The sequence below is a fragment of the Zophobas morio genome, unplaced genomic scaffold (genome assembly GCF_036711695.1).
Source record: "Zophobas morio isolate AGI-343-1 ecotype UQ-CSIRO unplaced genomic scaffold, CSIRO_AGI_Zmor_V1 ptg000023l, whole genome shotgun sequence".
NCBI lineage: Eukaryota > Metazoa > Arthropoda > Insecta > Coleoptera > Tenebrionidae > Zophobas > Zophobas morio.
Window position 1 is genome coordinate 12,521,414 of NW_026972128.1, and position 13,128 is coordinate 12,534,541.

The following is a 13,128-nucleotide window of genomic DNA, read 5'->3' on the forward strand; positions in this document are numbered from 1 at the left end:
ACAGCCGAAGCTGGAAACAAATTTGACCGGCTCCTCGCGCGCGACATTGGAGCTCGGCTCTGTGAATAACCAGGAATTTACGTCCAAACACTTTGAATGAAGTTGGTCAACAGACTTGAAGCCCAATTACAGATCAACTAGTACAGATTGAAAAAAAAAATAGTTACCTAAATTACAGGCGGCCACAATTACCACTGCTTCTCATAGAAGATAGGTTTGTTTAACACAATCTGAAGGAATCGTTATGCTCGTTATAGTTAGCGCACATCCGGTATAACGGTGAGTATTTCTGGATGTCAATACGTGGCGTTGGAAGATAGAAAAATTGATAATTCTCAGGACGAAAGGATGGTCTTGGTATGCTGATGTAAAGTTGGCTAAGAAGTTGAGGACAGTCAATTTGATGATTAAAAATTTTCTTTAAGAAACACAAAGACGCGTTAGTGCGTCTTCTATCCAGATCGATGAGGCCGAATCTTTCAAGAAGAACATTTTGCGGAATTCCTCTGGGTGGGTAAACGCCATCTAATTTGAAGGATACAAATGTCAAGAATCTTCTTTGAATTTTTTCAAGTGCCTGGATATGAATTTGAGTTACGGGGGCCCAAACCACACTAGCATATTCCAATGTAGATCTGACGAAGGCAACATAAAGTCTTTTTAAAGTAGTGGCTACCATTACTGAAACAACCACTAGATCTTATAATGAACCCCAGACATTTAACGGCTTCAGACACTATAAAGGAAACGTGTGGGGCAAATGAAAGTGAAGAGTCAAACGTGACACCAAGGTCTTTAAATGAATCAACTCAAGACAAAGTAGAAGAAAACATCGAGTATAAATACAAAACTTTAGAAGTTTTATTGGTCAAGGACATAACGTAACATTTTCTAGCGTTTACGGGAAGGAGAATATATATACCCCAATTTTGAAATTTGTCGATATCATCTTGAAGTTCCAGGCAGTCTTCGAAGTTATTAATGCGTCGGAAAATCTTTAAATCATCTGCATACATCAACACGTTTGAACTCCTGTTTTTTGGTAATATCATTAATAAAGTTTGCAAAAAGTAATGGTCCGAGAATAGAACCTTGCGGAACGCCAGAAGTAACAATAATTCGATCGGATTCAAAACCATGAAATGTCACACGCTGAGATCTACCGGACAAACACGACCTAAAAAGCTTAATTAAATTTGCAGAAAAACCGATGCTACACAGAAAAAAGTTTACTTGTAAATTTACTGTGAAAATCACAGGTAATTTGTAACCCGAGATAATAAGGGTAATATTCCAACGAAATGTATTGTTAAGTTTGAATGTGATATTTACTTTTTGAATGTAAATCGAAATTACAAAAGAACATGTAAAATTACAAGTAAAATGTAATTTTGACGATTGTAAATTTACAATAAAATATGTAAATTTCCGTGAATGTGTATGTAAATTTCCGTGAATTGGTATGTAAATTTCCGTGAATTGATATGTAAATTTACACAAATTATTGTTATTTTTAGTACTAGTTTTAATCAAAGAAACCATGTCGGACAAAGTGAACCTTTTATTTTATGGTGAAAAACATAATAAACATGTAATAAAATCATAAACACAAAACAAAGTCATTGATGTTGTATATACTTTACATTAATTTAATTTGTTCATAAGGCCAATTACTTTGCGTTTTGTTGGTGTTATTCTTTTTGATTTGGATCCTTGATCTGGATGTATTTTCAAAAAAAATCTTTGCATCATTTCCAAAACTGCTGATACTTCGTCTGGATATTCTAAATTCATTATAAAATATAATCCAAACGCCCAAGATACTGCATCTTTTAAAGTGACAACACTTGGAATCACTACTTGTCGTTCTAAAACTACGTGATAAATTGTTTGTGGATCGCTCTCTAGAAAAATACAAAAATACATTAAAATGTTATAGGTACAAAGACGTTTTAAATACTTGCCTATTTCAATTGCACATGGCGCAGCCACCTTGATAATTTAATTTAAATTATTCATATCATCACCCTGTGATAAAAATTGCATTAACATAACAATTAAAGATGACATGGGCAAATTATAGTAAGTAATTATCCGCCTGGAAAGTATACTTTTGTAACTGGAGGAAAATAGTAAACCAGAATAGTAAAATACTTACCTTTAACAACAAAACACACAATTTTGTACAAAATATATTACCACAACTAATGCACTCCAACTTGTTATAACCTGCAAGCGTTATAGCAATGATTGCGTGCGCATCAACAATTCACAGTATGCATGTGATTTCACTGGTAGACTGGATTATTTTTCAAAGTTGGAAGTAATTGTAAAAAATGTTAGTATATTTACGGTATTATAACGTATAATTCATTTATAAAGTGAATATACATTTACAATTGCGATTCTGTAGTGTTTTTTCAATTTGACTTGTGAAAATACAAATAGTGACACAAGTTTATTTATTTTATGCACAATGCTGCTAACTTACGTAAATTTACTAAATTTAAGTAAAAAAATACATAAAAAGCAACAGTAAAATAATTGTAAATTTACACGACTTTTTTCTGTGTACTTAATTTGAACAGTAAAATATTATGATTAAGCTGGTCGAAGGCCTTAGAAAAGTCGGTGTACACCACATCCACCTGTCGTTTAGCAACAAAGCTATCAGATACCAATTGCGTAAAACAGCACAAGTTGGTGACTGTAGAGCGGCCATTAATAAAACCATGTTGCGTATGCGATAAACGATTGCGTACTTGAAATTGTATGAATTTATGAAGAATAGACTCGAAGACTTTGGAAAAATTACAGAGTAAAGAGATAGGACGATAATTTATAATCAATTGACTATTGCCTTTTTAAAAATGGGTGTAATTAAAGAGAGTTTCCAGAAATTAGGAAAGGAGGAAGATTTGAGTATTAAATTAAATGGAATGGTCAAGGGCCGAGAAAATGCAGTAGCACAGTCTGATAGAAGAAAACCCGGAATGTCGTCATGACCGCACGTAGAATTAGACTTAATGTTTTTCAATGCTTCTAATACATCGGATTCATCAATGGCAGAGACAAAAACGGGAACATTGCTGAGATCTTCGTCAAGACTATTAAAATCAACATGTGCGAGATTAGAATAACTGTCACTAAAGTGTTCGGCGAAGGCGTTTACAATGTCTTGAGGATTCAACAGAGATGTGTTTAGATAGCTCATTTGAGAAGGAATGCCCGAACGTTTTTTAATATTATTGACATGAGCCCAAAACTTGCGAGGATCCGAGTTAACATTAATTTCCAAATTGTGAATATAATTGGCGTACGATAGTTTAATGTCACGCTTTAATTCAGCTCGAATTGTTTTAAAATTAATCAGATCCAAGTCACTATGGGATCTTTTGTAGATGCACCAGAGCTTCCATTTGATTTTAACTTTTTTTATGTTATCAGAAGAGAACCAGAGAGGGTAAGAGTAATTGTGTAGTCGGCAAGTTTTGGGAACATAAAGATCAAGCACAGAGTTAAGTTTATCATAAAAAAGACGACAAAGAGTATTAACGTCCGTGACGGAATCCATGAAAGACCAATCAATTTGCTCAAGGTGACGATATACCTAAGTTTGGATAATCAGCCTTACGAAAGTTCCACTTTTTCGCAAGAGAGACAGGATTACCTAACAGTTGTGTATTGGGCAAACGAAACTGACACGTAATAAGCAGCGAAGGGTGATGTGCATCTTCCGATAAAAGATGATCTACACAGCGATCGATAACACACAGAAGGTTTGTAATGACCAGATCCAAGAACCTACCATGTCTATTGGCGATATTAGAATGTTGTTTATAATCGCACAAATTCAGAAAGTTAGAAAGTGATGACAGTCTGTTGTTACCTATTGCAGTTGAGTATTAATTATTTTGTAAAGCGACCTTCAATGGTGAAATCAGACTAGGCCATGTTAGGGTAGAATGTAAGAGCTATAAGTTAAGTTGGTACTGTCAGAACTGGCAAGAAGAGAAGGGGAAAAGAAGGGCTTGTGTCAAACGCCGTATTGTGCGACGTCCTTTTTTTTTCATCTCGACCGTCGAGCAGACAAAATGTTCGGTCTGATAGTGTTTATTAAATAACAAAAGGTATGCACAACTTATGTATTGTATTAATGTATGTTAAATGAAACCGAATGTATTCTTTTTGTAACGCCTATTTTAATTTTACAGGCGCTTTTTGTTATCCAAATAAATTCATTTCTTATCCAAAGTTAATAAATTAATAACAGGTTATGGGCCCAGTAGCTTGCTCTGTGTCTGATTTAACTTTGGTCTGTAATAAGAAATGAATGGATAAACCGTCTGAAAAGAAAGCAAGCATGTCGGATTGAGGAAGCACGTGGCAGCTGTAATGATATAAGAAAGTGAGGTTAGCGCATCGCGGATCACTGCACGCCAGCATCCCAGCCAATGAGCAATCAGCATTCGTCTGTGGAAAACTACAACAGTAGCGTCGGTTTACAACAAATTTCGTATGTAATTAGTAAGAAATTTTTTTTTATTCTTATGTCTGTTCGTCAGTGTAACAAATTCTTTGTCTGATAAATATTACCAAGTCTGATGTAATGCAGGAGAATTTATGTTTTTATGTCTGTTGGTCTGTTAGTTTGTGAAACATAATCTCTGTCAGTTATTTCACAATAATTTTGTACATGTGTGTCGTCGCAAGTCAGCTAAATATTTTGCAAGTGAATTTAATCCTTGTGTATGTCAGATAAATACTTCGTCAGTGAGGTTAACTTTTGTTTATCAACTTTAAATATTGTACAAGTTAGTTTAGTACTGGTAAATTAAAAAAAAAATGGATACGGTCAGAACACAGTTGGAAACTCTGTCAGAAAATGCGCAAGGTAAAGTTAATTACACTTCCTGGAGATTCAAGTTAGATTTAACTCTGAAATCCAAAGACTTGTATGCGGTAGCAATCGGAACTGATACCAAGCCTTCAGGCGCCGACACTGATGCCGCAGTCAAACTTTGGACTAAAAAAGATCTTGAATGTCAAGTTTTAGTTGGTTTAAATGTAAGTAGTGAAATCTCCAAGAAAATTGTTAATTGCAAATCAGCGTACAAAATGTTAGAAAAATTAGAAATGTTGTACGGCAAGAAGTCTGATTTAACTATAGAAGGTCTGCAAAGACGATTTTTCAGTTACAAGTATGACAATGGTAAGTCAGCTGTCGAGAACTGTTTAGCAATAATGCAGTTGGCTGAAGAATTGAGTGCTGAAGGTGAAGAGGTTAAAGAAAATTGGGTTCAGACAAGAATCTTGGGAATGTTGCCACCAAAACTGTGTCATTTTCGCACTGCGTGGGACAATGTCAGTTCATGTGACAAGAATTTAACTACCTTAATTGACAGTCTGAGACTAGAAGAAGACAGGCTACATGAAACAGATAAATCGAAAGGCCACAATGCCTTTTTCACCAAACAGTCAGGGAATAAAAATGGTAAGCCAAAACAGCAGGAAAATTCGTCGAATCTGTGTTTTAAATGTGGACAACCTGGACACTTCAAGAAAGATTGTAAGAACAAACCCTGTGCCAAATACATCGAATATTGCAAAAATAATTATTCGTGTAACATATGTCATGAGAAGGGACATTTTGCAAAAGAATGTTCAAAAAGACCGAATGATAAAAACTCAAACGATAAGTCGGACAAAAATAATTCTGATAAGTCAAAACGACGGGCATTTATTACTATTGGTCTGACGACTGCAGAAATCAACAATAGAAATGCTAAAAATGAAAGCTGCAATTCGTGGTACCAAGACTGTGGAGCCACGCAACATATGACCTTTCGAAAGGACTGGCTAATCAATTTCACTGAATTTGAAGAACCAACAAAGATACTTATCGGAAATTCCACGCAAATTGAAGGTATAGGTGCCGGAGATGTCGAAATGGAAGCATTCAATGGAACTGAATGGTATCCAGTGGTGCTGACTGACGTACTGTTTGTTCCGAACTTAAGTTTCAATTTATTTTCAGTTGCTCAAATGTTAGATAAAGGTTTTATACAATGCGCAAATGCCGAACAATCTGTTTACAAATTAGCAGACGGAAATGAGACAGTAGCAATAGCTGAACGCGAGGACAAACTATACACAATGCTATTTCGAAATGAAAAAGTCAACAAATGTCTGATGACAACTTCAATCAAAGCATGGCATGAAAAATTGGCCCACCAAAATATCAAGTATGTTCGTGACATATTGAAGAAGAGCGGTGTTAAGTATATCGATGACTGGAATGATTACGTCTGTCCTGGCTGTGTCTATGGAAAACAACATCGCGTCTCACATCCGAGGAACGAGAAGGTATCGACGAGTACACTAGAACTAATTCATGTAGATCTCTGTGAGATGAATATTCCATCCTTGGGAGGAGCCAAGTACTTTCTGTTATTGAAAGATGACTTTTCGCATTTTAGAACAGTTTACTTTTTAAAACACAAAGATGAAGCAGCGAGTAAGTTGGATATCTTTATGAAAATGGTTGAAAATCAATTTGGAAGGAAAGTCAAATGCCTCAGGTCGGACAATGGAAAAGAAGTCATCAACTCAAATGTGAAAAATCTTCTGGAAGAACTTGGAGTTTTTCACAGCAAGTCGAATGCGTATACACCCCAACAGAATGGACGGATTGAAAGAGAAATGCGCACAGTAGTTGAAGCTGCAAGGTCAGTCATTCATGCCAAAGATCTTGACGAAAATCTATGGGCTGAAGCAATAAACTATATGTATTTACGATTAATCAAACCGGAACTAGCTCAGTGAAAGGAATGAGTCCTGCTGACTTATGGTTTGGACGACAAGTAAAATTACAGAGTCTGAAATGTTTTGGTTGCGAATGTTATGTATACATTCAAGATCACAAACGAGGTAAAACTGAGAAGAAATCTCGGAAAGGAATTCTTGTGGGGTATGATTTGGACTCACCAAGTTACAGAATTTATTTGAAGGAGGAGGACGATATAGTCAGCTCTGAAAATGTTGTATTTGATGAGAACCCTGAAAATCAAAGGAGTTCCATCGAATTTCAAATGACTGATGAAAATGAAGAAAAAGACTTGGAAAGAAATCATGATACTTCATCCTCCGAAACCGCAAGTCAATCGTCAGAGTATGTAGATATATCAGATGATTCTGATTCATCTGGTGTGCTTATTCAACAAGAAAGTACACGCTCAAATCTGCGTAATCGAAGGAACTTGAAAAGGCCAGCCAGACTAGATGATTACATTACAGAGAATGACGAAAGGAATATGGATACTGCCATGATTGGGGAAGTTCAAGACATTCCTATCACAGAAGCGTTGAAGGACGAAAAGTGGGTGCAGACCATAACGGAAGAATTTGAATCGCTTATGCAAATGAAAACATGGGATTTAGTGAAAATGCCAAGTCACATCACACCCTTGACCTGTCGCTGGGTGTTACGTGAAAAGCAAGATGGACGACTGAAATCTAGACTGGTAGTGAGAGGTTTTGAACAGGAAAAGGGAATTGACTATTCCGAAACGTTTAGTCCAGTTGCACGACATGTGTCAATTCGACTAATCTTGAGTCTCGCAGCCTCAAATCGTATGAAACTTATAACATTTGATGTTAAGACAGCATTTTTGCATGGTGATTTGAGAGAAGAAATCTACATGTATCAACCCGAAGGATTCAACGATAAGACAGGACGAGTTTGCAAACTGAATAAAAGTCTGTATGGTCTGAAGCAAGCTCCGAAAAACTGGAATGATAAATTTTCGACGTTTTTGCAAACTTTAAACTTCGAAAGTACGGACGATGATCCCTGCATATACTATAATCAAAACAAGAGTATCATCATTGCTTTATTTGTAGATGATGGACTTGTTGTCGGAAAAGATGTACAAGAAATGTTGAAAGTGTTGAGTAAGATGAGCAAGAAGTTTGAAATCACATTTGATGACAGCTTGAAAGACAAAATATCATATCTGGGAATGGAGATCAAAGCGAATCGAAATGGAATCTTTGTAAGTCAACCGAAGTACACCGAGAGTATACTGGAACGTTTTAAATTCGACACTGTAAATTCAGCCTATACGCCAATGGAACGAGGAATGTTGACTGATGAGAAGAATTACGAAAATGATAAACCACTGTCGAAAGACAAACCATATCGTGAAGTGATCGGAAGCCTCCTGTATCTCGCAACAATATCACGTCCTGATATTAGCTTTGTTGTGAATTATCTCAGCAGATTCAACAACAATCCAATGGAAAGCAGTTGGAAGATGGTGAAACGAGTGTTTGCGTATTTGAAAGGAACCGTAAATTATGGAATCTGGTTCAATGGAGATACCGAGCTCTTCGCCTACACCGATTCTGATTATGGTGGCGATGCACTCACCGGACACTCAACTAGCGGAGTCCTTGTGATGAGAGGCGGACCAATTGTCTGGTACGCGCAGAAACAACGACTAGTCGCAACATCTACGGCAGAAGCTGAATATCGAGCCGCTGTCTCAGCAATTGATGACGTCTGCTGGATTCGCAGGATTGGAAAAGAACTGGAAATTTTTACATCAGATAAACCAACAACGCTATGTGTCGACAATCAATCCGCTATTCACATGCTGAAGAACTCGTATGATGGAAAAATAACTAAAGGCAAGAAACACATTGAAATTCCTAGAAAATTCATCAAAGAGCACGTAGACAAGACAGTTAGACTGCAACATGTTAGAAGTTCTGATCAGCTGGCAGATATACTTACCAAAGCGTTATCTCGCAAAACTTTTGAAGATTTACGCTCTAAAATAATTAAGGAGGAGTGTTGAGTATTAATTATTTTGTAAAGCGACCTTCAATGGTGAAATCAGACTAGGCCATGTTAGGGTAGAATGTAAGAGCTATAAGTTAAGTTGGTACTGTCAGAACTGGCAAGAAGAGAAGGGGAAAAGAAGGGCTTGTGTCAAACGCCGTATTGTGCGACGTCCTTTTTTTTTCATCTCGACCGTCGACCAGACAAAATGTTCGGTCTGATAGTGTTTATTAAATAACAAAAGGTATGCACAACTTATGTATTGTATTAATGTATGTTAAATGAAACCGAATGTATTCTTTTTGTAACGCCTATTTTAATTTTACAGGCGCTTTTTGTTATCCAAATAAATTCATTTCTTATCCAAAGTTAATAAATTAATAACATTGTAAATTATAATGATACTCTGGAATGTTAAAATCTCCAACGATTAAGACGCGTTGATTATGCAGTTCTGTAAGATTACTGATCAGGCTGAAGAACGAATTATACTCTTCTGTAGAAGTTCTAGGATTAATGTAGACAACAAAGATGAAAAGGAAAATATGATTAAAACAACACTTAATGCCGACTACATCGATCAAACGTAAAGCATCAAAACCGCGTGCAGATAAGTCTAATTGAACTGCCGAAAATTGTTGTTTGAGTGCGATCAATACTCCTCCACCTCTGGAAAGATTGGAATTGGCAAAGTTTCTATCGGATCTAAAAACATTGTAAGCAGGAGGACAAAATTCAGAATTTCCAACACCGTCATGAAGCCACGTTTCAGAGAGACATACAAAATCAAAATTGGAAGAAGAAAGAGAATTGAGAAGTGTTGTAAGTTTGGTGTTGATGCCACGGGCATTTTGATAATATATAAGTAACGAAGCCGATAGATTATTGTTAAGGGATGGAATAAAAATAGTAACAAAGGAATTATTGGAAATATTTGATAAATCTGAGTTCGAGATAGCTGGACTTACACGTAAACAGAGCTGTTCAAAGTACTCAAAAAAAGTACTTGAAGTACCAAGTACAAAGTACTACATGAAATAGTGTTCAAGTAAAGTACCAAGTACTTACTTTCAGCAAGAGTATTTCAAGTATCAAGTACTTTTCAGATGTACTTGAAGTACAAGCCAAGTACATTACTTCAAGTACTTACGAGTACTTGAAGTACTGGAGGTATACTTCAAGTACTTACAAATACTTGAAGTACTGAAAATGCTTCAAGTACTTTCTAATTATTTGAAATACTGTATTGCATAAGCATCAACTTAAATGCAGAATGGTAGCTCACTTATTAATAATACTATGTTATTTATAAACAATATTCTTTTGAAATACTTTTACATCTTTCTGCTGACACAATGCCTTCGACAAAATTAACGTCTCTTTCTAATTTAAAATTTAAAATAAAATACATGACGGCGTTGCCTATGTATGCTTACTATTAATTTATAACAAAAACATCGGCGCTGTATGGTATTATCTCAGGCTTCTGTTGCCGTTTTTTAATATTTTGAATTTTGGTTCACCACCAAAACGTTCTGATTTTTTAATAAAGTTGTGTTAAAAATATATTAATTTTATGAACCGGTTCCGTGTTTAAGTTTGTGGGTAGTTTACAGCACCCTTAATCATTACCCATTGTGAAAGTGAACAGGGCCGGATTTGTGAAACTGAAATTTTTCAGAAAAAAATTTTAAGAGCAGTGCGATACATGTACATGCTCTTGACATAAAAATGTTTAAGTCACTATGTTGCATTTTAAAAAAAAAACGTATGAATTTTTTAAATAAAAAATAAAATGCCTAAAACGAGAGTCCATTTTCAGCGAAAACTATAACTCTTGAAAAATATCAAGGTGATCAAAGTAATTAGTCGTTTTTTACTTTTGCGGTTACCAAAAATGCTGAGCATTTTCTTGGAATGAATGCCCCATATTCCTGAATAATCTGTCTACCACTACGTATTTACTATTCTAAAAATTATTAAATTAACCTAAATACTACAGTGACTAAATAGTAGACACTAATCACTACAATGTTTGTCTAACTAAGTATGTAACTTTACACTGACAAATCACAAATAATAGGTTCGTAATGCAGTTCCGTCCATTTATATAAAATTTTGTTCATCTAATGCCACAATACTTTTAGAATTTTCCTTTACATTTTCGATTGGCTTATTTTTTATTTTTACCTGCAAACCCAAAGAAGATGGCATTAGTAACTGATAACTACAATTACTTCAGGGAATGCCTAACAACGGCTTTTGCGAAAATTCAGGTAAATATGTACTAAATTTGTTATTGTTAAAATATTTCGTAGGGGTGTATTTATCTAGGCAATTATACTAACTAATCGCGAATTTCATTAACTTTGTATTTTTTTATAATGTGAATATGTATTTTGTTCCATTTACGGAAGCAGCCACTGACCCTTTTGGGTATCTTTACCTGATATTGTAAATACAAATGTAAATTCAGTACTTCTGTAACCGTCCTATATTTAAACATCGAAACCGAACGCTGTCTATTATTTCGCAAACAACAAAACAAAGGTCCTTCAAGCAATATCAAAGTACAATTCGGTACTCATCAAAACCATACAATCTATCTGGATGCATAGGTTTTACCTCCATCCTTATTTTTGTACTAATAATAATAATAATAATAATAATAATAATAATGGTCGTATCGACTGGATTACAAAAAACAATTGGTACTACGAGCCGAGTTTCACAAAACATATTTCATTTTGAACAATATTGGGTTTATGTAATAAGCGATGCAATGTAATACGTAAAGTTGTTGTACGGTAATAAATAAAATCCGCACAGGAAAGATAAATGACACTAATTAGTGTGACTTTTAAAATCATTGTTTTTCTGCATTACGTCTTTTTAAATTGTTGGTGTTCAAATAATTCATACAATTTAACAGATTATTTGAAACTGTAATGTGAGTAAATATAAGTAGTAATAACAAACTAAGTTTATATGGCTGAACCATGTATAAACAAAAAAAGAAAATTTGGTAAAAAACGAGTGTCTTAACATGATAAAGAAAATTAAACTGCAAAATATTTAACATAAAATTGTGTTTAAATTCTACGAGGAAGAGGCGAATATGAAAGTCTGTACCTGCCATCAGCTATTGCTATTATAATAAAAGGGATAATCCCCTGCCGAGTTCTCCGCCCTGACCAGGCTTCCTACTGACAAATACACGGCGGGGTTAAGAAACTAATGAAAGAATAAATATCTTTTTGAACGAGTACTGAATCATTTCTCAAATATTTTCAAATCCGACCTTGCACTTTAGCAGGTACGTTAACAAACCCGATTCCCTTTGAGGTACCGGGAAGGTACTGAAAAACTACCCGCAAAGTTAAGTTCCAGACCAAAATACAAAAAAGACAAAATTCATATATTCACAATTTTACATCGCTGAAAATTTTACACAGATCTCCGACCCTTCTGCTGTCGTCATCCACTCTCAAATGACATATTTATGACATTAATTTTCTTACCTACCTATCTATCGGCATTATGCAAGTACCTATGAAATGTACGTCATATTGTGGATAAGATATCCACAATCACAGATCAAAATATAACCTCACAGGAAACAAACACGATTTTACTATAAAAATACATCTAATCAAATAATTGAATTAATAACTTCAAGTATTTAACAGACCCTATTTTGAGATGTGAAAACTTCGTAAAATAGAGACTAAAGTATTTGAAATTTCCACTTTCATACTTCAAGTAATTCAAGAGTATTTAAAATACTGAGTGAAGTACTTGGAGTAAAGTACTTGGCAAAATCAAGTACTAAACTCAAGTACATTTTAGAAATACTCCAAGTACCAAGTACCAAGTACCTAAATATAAAAGTACTTCAAGTAAAGTACTTGAAGTACTTAAAGTACTTGAAGTATTACTTCAAGTACTTTTACTTGAAGTACTGAACAGCTCTGCACGTAAAGATGAAAACAAAGTGTTGGATCCAGATATTAGTTGCTATTCGGCAATAACGAAAAGATCTTGCTTCAACTTAGTGATAGCCAATTCGTAAGCTCGACAATTATCGTGATCCCAAGAGGCGTGGTCAGTTTTAATATTCGCCTGTTTGCTATTTGATTTTAAATTGCGACAGTTGACGCAGCACAAAGAAGCAGCTTTACATTCCTTCACGTTGTGGTTTTTTGGACATCTAGGACAAACAATAATACTTCTACAAGAGCTCGATGAATGATTAAAACCACAATTTGATGACGTCACCTCAA

The 13,128-nt window shown here is 35.0% G+C and overlaps 1 protein-coding gene and 1 long non-coding RNA gene across 4 annotated transcripts in view; both read right to left on the reverse strand.

Annotated features, from left to right (window-relative positions):
- Positions 1-13,128, reverse strand: part of LOC135134756 (protein doublesex-like) — a 214,930-nt gene that overhangs the window by 100,397 nt on the left and 101,405 nt on the right. The window lies entirely within an intron of this gene.
- On the reverse strand, positions 1,547-2,094 carry LOC135134558 (uncharacterized). The gene is made up of 2 exons (XR_010281357.1): positions 1,965-2,094; positions 1,547-1,904 (listed from the first exon to the last, which is right to left on the reverse strand). It is a non-coding gene; the product is annotated as an uncharacterized LOC135134558 (long non-coding RNA).